The 9,031-nt window shown below is 28.1% G+C and overlaps 1 long non-coding RNA gene across 1 annotated transcript; it reads right to left on the bottom strand.

Annotated features, from left to right (window-relative positions):
* Positions 1-1,737: 1,737 nt before the first annotated feature.
* LOC114317097 (uncharacterized) lies at positions 1,738-5,629 on the bottom strand. The gene is made up of 2 exons (XR_014341823.1): positions 5,521-5,629; positions 1,738-1,833 (listed from the first exon to the last, which is right to left on the bottom strand). It is a non-coding gene; the product is annotated as an uncharacterized LOC114317097 (long non-coding RNA).
* Between the last annotated feature and the right edge of the window lie 3,402 nt (positions 5,630-9,031).

The raw sequence follows: 9,031 nt of genomic DNA, 5'->3' as shown, positions 1-9,031 counted from the left end.
AAATAATTGAAAAGGTTAAAATAGTCATTTGAATATTTATCTTTTTCCATAATATTCCAAACAAACATAGGATTCATATCTTATTTAATCAAATAATCTTTTTTTGACATCTAATCCAATGACTAAATAAACGTGAGATACAAATTCAATTTAACCAAATAGTCTGGGAACAATGTATCTCAGGACTAATAGTCCGGTGAATTCCAATCTCCCTTTATTCAATGCGTCCAAATAAACACACTCTATATGTATAGGTTATAGGTTGCATTGATAATGGAATGCGTAAAATTCATAAATTAATGAAAAATATTCAATTTGTGTATTTTAAAAAAATTAATAAATAAAGCTTTTGGCGACTAAACATTTAATAGTCAAAAAAATAAAAAAAGGAACTTGTGGGTGACTAAATAGTCAGTAGCAAAAAAAAATGAAAATTTTTGGCGATTAAAAAATTAGTAGCCGAAAAGGAGCACCTTGATTTTAGCTACAAAAAATTAGTAGCCAAAAAGGAGTGTCACGTTTTTAGCGACTAAATATTTTAGGTGCTAAAACAAAAAAGCCCATTTATTGAAAACGTTGGGCGACTAGATTTTTAATCGTCAATTGTTGACTTTCGGCGACTAAAAAAAAAATTAGTCGCCAATATTTTTCCTTTTGGCAACTAATTATTTAGTCGCCAATTTAGGACTTTCGGCGATTGAATATGTTTTAGTCGCCAATGCCTTCCCCGACAGTCTTCTAGCAATCAAGTCGGCGACCAAATTATTTAGCCGGGAAAATTTTTCGGCCACTAAATTTTGACTTTTAACAACTAAAAATTTATTCGTCAAAAGTGTAATTTCATGTTTTTTTAGTTGAGAGTCTTCTCTCCTATGCAATGCTTTCAAGCCATTCAATAAAGTTAAGTAGTGACTCGGGCAATACCATTTTTTCAATCTAGAATTTTGTTTTGTTAATTTAGAAATATTTACTCTCTAATAAATTACATTTTTATCAATTTCCTCATAACATACAATTCATGGTTATGAATTAGCTAAACAAAGGTAGTAATGGAGGCTAGATAATAAATTGCATATCTAAAATATGCAATTTAAAAAATAAAAATATAATCGTATTTAAATGTACATTTAAAAGTACATCAACATTAAGTCATATTTTTTTAAAAAAAAAAAAACTCACATCAAATAATAATGGCATTGTTGCAATTACACATAAAGCACACTTACATATTCAAACACAAATTATTACATGGCTAATAATAAAGTTAATTCAGTTGTACCACAAAACAAAAAGCACAATCAACTCAACAGTACCACAAAAAGACACTAATACAAACCTAGCAATACCACATAGGGGTTGTTTGGGAAGTGGATTTGGGTGGGTTTGAGGTTAAAATAGTTACAAAATACAAAATAGGTTTTTTAGCCCCAATTAGACAAAACATCACATTTAATTCATAATTATTACATTATTTCTTTTACAAAAAAGCCAAAAGTCCTTCTCAAAACTTTTTAATCCCAGGTTAAAATAGTTTTAAAAAGTCAAAAAGTTAAAAAATCAACTCACTTCTCAAACCAAGCCATAATAGCAAACAAATTATTCAAAGTTGGGACAATAGTGGTTTTTATTTTTATTTTTATTTTTTTCTTTCAAGTTTGGACAAAAGTTAAATGAAAACATAACAACTAAACAGTTTTTCATAAATGAGAATACCTTGTAAAGTTGTAGCCGGTTTATGCATAAATAGGTCCGCTATCTACTTCTTCAGCTTTTTGATCTTCATAGAAATTGAGTAGATCCACCCACACCTCCTATTTATCAAGAACAACATACCTAGCAAAACATCAAATTTTGAAAATGAATGCCTACTAATTAAAAGCAACTACATTCAATGTGCTTTATACAAACCCAATAACAGATAAAATGTAATTGTAACAGCTAAATAGTTTGTTCATATATAAGAACATCTTGTAGCCTTGGTTTTTTCATAAGTAGAGCCAAAATCTATTTCTCCAACTTCTTTATTAAGAAAAGCATACCTATGAATGCAGCTGCAATCAAATTTGAAAATGAAAGACATTAAAGGCCAGTTAAAAGCTATTACATTCAATGTGCTTGTGTATATTGGGTGCAACATGTTTCAGGCTTAGCTACAGATAAGTATTTATTATCAAGTTAATAATGGAGGTCAAACGTATATGCAATATAGATGCTCAACAATACATATTACGTCTTTTGTTAAGAAATTAAAAACAGGAGATGCCACACAAAAAAAAAAATAAATGTGATTTCACGTAAGAGCTAAATATCTATCTATTTACACTGACCTTCCTTAAGATTTAAAGGATAAATACAACTCCTATAGTTTTTACATAATTTATTAATTTCATAGACTTCTCTAACACAAAGATAAATAATGTAAAATACAAATTTCAATATAAAAGATATAACATTAATTTTTAATCCATATGATTAATAAATTATCAATGAAAAATGGCTAAGTGTTTTGTGAATTAAAATATTAAGAGAGTCTAATATAATTATGCTAAATTTGCGAAGTTTATTGTATTTTTTGGGGGATAAATTATACAAATAGTTCTTGTAATTTACACAATGTGTTAATTTGGTCCATATTGTTTCAATTTGCTCGATTTTACCCCTTAATTTAAGAGATTGTGTTATTTTAGTCCAATAAATAATGGTTGTTAAGTTTGGTGGACAGAAAATCAAATTATATGTCAATGTGGTCTTTGTAATTTACATAATGTGTCCATTTGGTCTCTGTCAAAATCGAGCAAATTAAAATAATATGGATCAATTTGATACGTTGTGTAAACTACAGGGACCAAATTGACATATTGTGTAGACTTTCCGTCCACCAAACTTAACAACCATTATTTATTGAACTAAAATGACACAATCTTTTAAATTAAGTGGCAAAATTGAGCAAATTGAAACATAGATCAAATTGACACATCGTGTAAACTATAATGACCATTTGCATAGTTTACTTTTCTTTTTTATTTTTTTTTTAAATCTCAAAGGAGGTTAGTGTAATTTTTCCTAATAAATTTTGTCTTGAAATTTTGAAAAAGTAAATGGAAAAATTATTTATACCAGTAATGGGCTTGTCGGCAATTTTTCCATTTGGATTGCACAGAGCTCTTATTGGGCTTCTCAATAGTTCTTCAATTATTTTTAAGAGTAATGCTACAATAATCATGTCTTTATACCTTATTTGGTTTATCATGGAATGTGTCATCATTGTATTGTTGGTAACAAACATGAGCGGTGGGATTCATTCAACCAACATATTTATGATAAATGAGATACTAAACCTTATATAGCTTAAAGACATGGTCATTGTAATATTACTCCTAAATATAATTAGATTAATTTGATAATTATAACATGATTTTATCATCTTTATCTTCAAGAAAATAAATTTCATTTCATTTGAAAGCAAAGATGATAAAATAATGTTGTTAATTATTGAATGAATTTGAATTTTTATGACTGACTTAACCACTGTGTTTATAAAATGAGAGGTTCAAATCCTCATAGTGGAATGTGTGGTTGACTGACTCCACAAATCTAACTCAACTGTACAATCCAAAAGGCCAATTGTTGAGAACCCCATTCATTGTACAATGTTTCTATTTAAAGGTAGTTTGGAAAGAAAATGGCTTTAGCAAATAATTATTCATACAAAAGTTTCTATTGAGAACAATACCTACCTATGGCACTTTCAAAATTAGATTTACAGCAATTGATTGTCATTTCTTCAGAAATGTAACCTAATGAGTCACTGAACCTAAGATGGAATTTTTGTATGAAAAAACTCAACTGTCATTTGATCTAATTGAACTGAACTCATCCCAGTGACTTTTTACCCATTTCTTTGGGACTCAATTGGCATTGCATTTAAAGACAATATTTTACTGAATTAGTAATAATGAGTTTAACTCAATGATTTTATGTGTATAAAAAAAATGCTCAATTAGTACACACTTAATTTTTGGCATAATGCACAAAGTGGTGGTCCCAAGACTTGAATCCATAACTTCAAGGTTATTAGGTAAGGTCTTAATTATTGAACAAATGGTCACACCTGATTTTGTGTGTATATATATAAATATGAAACACCATCGATTAAGACTTCATCTTGACACAATTTCAGATTAATGTGTTTGTACTGTCTATAAATGTAATTAATTTTATAAATTTATGCTCCGTTTATTTTGGTAAAATATTTTATGTGAAATATATATATATATATATATTTAAAAAAAGTCATGGATAATACATAGAAAATATTTTCTAATATTTAGTTAGAACTCTGAAATAACGGTTACTAATAGTTATGGTGTGCTGTAGTGGTGGTGGAGGTGGAGGTGATGGTAGGATGTCGGGGAAGAAAAAAACAAGAAAAAGAAACCATTACAAACATATTGGTTAGAGAATTATTTTTGATAATTAAATCACCATAATTTGAACAAGATAAACTTACATTAAATTAGAGAATAATAATAAACTCTTACATTTGATATAAGATCAGTTTATTTTGAACGTACCTGGCCAATGAAATGAATTCTGTATATAGTAACATGAAAGCTGCAATATATGAAAAAAAAAAAAAATTGATGGATTCTGTCTAAACTTTGGCCAACCTAAGTCTACTAATTTATCCTTGTTCAGGATCCCTCAAACAATTTTAGGAGAATTGAACAGACTGCAGAGGAAATTTCTCTATTTACTACAACTTTTTTCTTAACTAAAAAAAAAAAAAAAACCACTATTTCTCTAATTCACACAAAGGAATTCTGTAAACCACCAAAGAACAAAAAATACTGCTCTTTACTTCACACAGTGAAACAGTTTAGCAGTGTGTTAAGATTCTTAAAAGAAAATAAGGTGAATTGTACTAATAGTCTCTACATTTTGCCCCTTGTATCATTTTGATTGCACTTTTAATTGGCTTAATTTTAATTCTTAGTTTTTTATTTTGGGTCAATTTGGTCCAATTGATAACGTACGTCATTAGAATTTTTTGAACATAGAATTATCACTGAGTTAGTTGAGATTAACTTACTGAATTAATCTAGTTTACAATTTCACCATAAAAGCAAGACACATGCCTTTCATGTGCGCATTTTTCATTAAAAAAAAAAATGTTAACAATTATAATCAATTGGACCAAATTATGACAAAATCATAAATTCCGGATAAAAATCAAATGACTTGAAATTATAAGGAACAAAATAACACAAAAACTAAAATATAAGGACTATTAGTATAATTTGTCCAAAAAAATATTATTTGGAAGGCCTCAAACCAAATACAAATACATATATACTAAAAGTTTAAAGATATGAGCATAAACAGATAAACCCACAGTATGTGTATGTTCATCAACAGGATGAAGAGGCATTTGGTGTAATATTTTTTTAACTTTTACTTTATTATTATTAAATTTTTTATTTTTTATTTTTATTTTGTGTGTATAGTAATAGTGCATACCTTTTCTATGAAGAGATTGGCGATGCACCACAGCAAATGGTAAATATTACTCCTCTTCCACGTCATAACCTGCATGTGGCAAAGTATCAAATGATTACTAAAAGTAAAATGTTTGAGGGTAACAATTTTTGTGGTTACAATGACTTAAAACTGTTAAAACGATGTCATTTTGGCATGTTTTGCACCTAAAACGACGTCGTTTTGGCAGTTTTGAGCCATTGTGGCCACAAAAATTGTGATCCTCTAGCATTATTGTTACTAAAATTAAAAATATATAGAGCTAATAGTCAACACCACCTCTCCTATCTAATATCATTTATGAGAATGACTTAGCTATTAGGTCATTTAAACAATCACTTTTGACCCACAATATAAAGAAGAAAAAAAAAATTATCTAACCGCTCAACTTTTTAAAAATAGATTGAGAGTTAGAGTGTCAATTACCACGTTATATTTTTGTTTATATAATCGTATAGACAGATACATTTGTAATTTTTAATTAATCTTCTGTCAATTAGCAACAAAAACAAAACAAAACAAAAAAGAGACAAAGAGACAAAGATAACCAAGTACATACATTTGCGTTGTGTTTGCATCATAAATTTGGATAAAGAGAAAATGAAAAAGGTAAATGGAAATAGAGAAAAAAATTAACTTATATTTTCTTTCACATTTCACTTACTTTTTTTTTTTTTTCTCTTTTCAAATTCCTACTTAAAACTATACCTTGTGTTTGGATCATGAATTTGGGTAAAGATTTGGAAAGAAAAATAAAAAATTGAAAACATAAGAATAATATGAATGAAATATGAGTTAATTTTTTTTTCACTTTTCATTTTCAAATCCCTCTCCAAATATCCAAACAGAGCATAAGTTAATGAATTAATCTATTGCTAACCAATACTATGTTGGTGACTATCACGTTGTTAAGAAATTGGTGTATAGACAATGCTCAAAATCTGGAGGATATACTATTAATTTCAGAAATTATACCAATTGTTGGAGACAACAATAATATCTTAAGATTAAGAACATTCACATAGTTTATTAAGGATTGGTATTTTTGGAGACATTATTATTATTAGAGCAATGTTATATGTAATTTTATTTTTTACCTCTTTTTATCATTTCTAGACACACAAAAAAAAAAAAATGGAATTCATATTCATAAATACATATGCAACCCATTTATTTGTGTATGAGAAAATGAGATAATTAAAAATATAATTATATGTAGCATTTTCTTATTGTTGTTAGGGCAAATGGCACTGATAGTCTTTATATTGTGCAGTTTATATTATTTTAATCCCTACACATTTAATTGACTCAATTTTTCATTAATTTTAGATTTTCTATCAATTCAATCCAATTGATAACAGCATTAATATTTTTGACGAAAATTGATCATTAAATTACTTTAAATTAACTCACTAAGTTGAGTAAGACCAAGTTTGGCAACTCAAAAATAATCCATCTTTTTATCTTTTTATTTTTTTTTTCATCACATTACCTCTCTACTTTTCTGCACATCTTTTCGTAAAAGGACAAAAAGTACACAAGTGACTCTAAAAGCATGACTTGGGTCACTTATATGTGTATTTTTTATTAAAATACTAACAATTATAAGCAATTAGACTAAATTGAGAATTTTTTTTTTTTTATAAATTTAGAGTTAAAATCAAATTAATTAAAATTATAGGAATAAAAATAATATAAAGATCAAAATATTGGAACTACTAGCATAATTTGTCGTTATTGTTATTATTATTTCAGATAACTACGTGGCAAGTACAGTGCAGTGAAATCACTTTCTTGAGTTATTAGGAAAAACAAAATGAGAGTGGTTTCTCAAGGTGCTAGCTTCAATCATCACGTGTTTTATGGCAAATGAAGCCAAAAAGTGTGATTGGATGTAGCTTAAAAGTCAGTTTTTTAATTTGTTTTTGAAAAAATGTTTAATAAAGTAAAGAGATGATACGAATAAAAAAAAATCTAAAAAAATTAAGAAGTTAATTTTTAACCTATTTTCCAAAATAGACTGTAACTAAAACATGGATGACAACAGCTAAATTTCAAATTTGAATTCTCTCTAGCACTATTTTTTCCATCCAACAATTCAACAATTAACGATTATCACCGGTTGTGACTTTTAGATCAACTATTTTATGATGAATAGATGAAGAAAATGTTGGAAAGAACTTTCTTCCTTAAACCGCTCCCATTTTGGAAAATGTCAATGTGGCAAGTATATAGGGTAGTGAAGTTGCTTTCTTGAGAGAATTTTATTTGGAAAACAACTAGAACAAAAGAAGCATATTTGCGTAGAAGTATAATTGGTTACCTCGATACTTGGGGCAAAAATCCACACGCAATTTGGAGATATGAATTTGGGATTCTGAAATTCCAATACACACGAGACTCGGAAGATTTTCAAGTTCCACACTGAAGTGGTTCCATTAGTACCAGCACGTACCGACCCTTGGAGGTCAAATATTGTTTCCAGTGAATCACATCACCATACCTTCAGCCGTTGTAGATATCGTAGTCTTTGTATTAAATTCGACGAGATCACATTTGATAATTTCCCACAAAATTGGACCAACATGAATCACTTTGTCAAGGCGGTCAACTTCAAGTTGGTTGTACCACATCTCTATTGATCCATTTATGTCTGTGATAGAAAGTTTTCCAATGCCGGCAAAATAAGGGTCTCTGAAAATAAACTGCAAGTCCATTAAACTTAATTGTGTTAGTGTTAGTGACACAATTATTTTACCCAAAACTTCATTTTATTCAGGAATTTTGGGAATAGTTTGGAAAGAAAATGAAATTTTGGTGTCATATCAACAACTTTCATTTGATCGTATAGACAACCATTAATGGTGGTGGTAAAATTAATTCAAAATCAATTGATATTATTAAAAGAATAAATGTTAAATTAATTTTTGAGTGATAATTTGGGGACAAAATGATATTCTGTGCCCTATAAAATACTTGCATAATGTAAGATACCCAACAACGGTTAAATTCTTTCTTGGTAAGTCAACATTTAACAGATTAAATCATTAGTATCTTCTACATTGTGTTTGATTATGAATTTAGATACGAATTTAAAAGGGAAAAGGGAAAGAAAAAATGAAGAAAAAAATTAGCTTATACTTTATTCACATTGTCCTCATATTTTTTCTTTCCCATTTCAAATTTTTTATATAAATCCATGATTCAAAACACAATCTTAGTATTTGAACGATAGCCAAGGAAAGTGAAGCATTTAAACTTAGGACAGACTGGTTTTGTGCATGGAATTTAATTAAAGAAAAACAACAGCATCCAAATAGTCTTATATCGTGTTCAGTTGATGGATTTGAGGAGAAATTTGAAAAGAAAAAGAGAAAATATAAGTAATATATGAATGAAATATAATTATATTTTACCTACATTTCACACATATTTTTCATTTTTCTTTCTATTTTCAAATTTCAATCTAAATTCATGAATCAAACACAACTTT

The sequence above is a fragment of the Camellia sinensis genome, chromosome 10 (genome assembly GCF_055761805.1).
Source record: "Camellia sinensis isolate YWXY chromosome 10, ASM5576180v1, whole genome shotgun sequence".
Taxonomy (NCBI): Eukaryota; Viridiplantae; Streptophyta; class Magnoliopsida; order Ericales; family Theaceae; genus Camellia; species Camellia sinensis.
The sequence above is the reverse complement of the archived record's forward strand: the minus strand, read 5'-3'. Positions and strand labels throughout refer to the sequence as shown.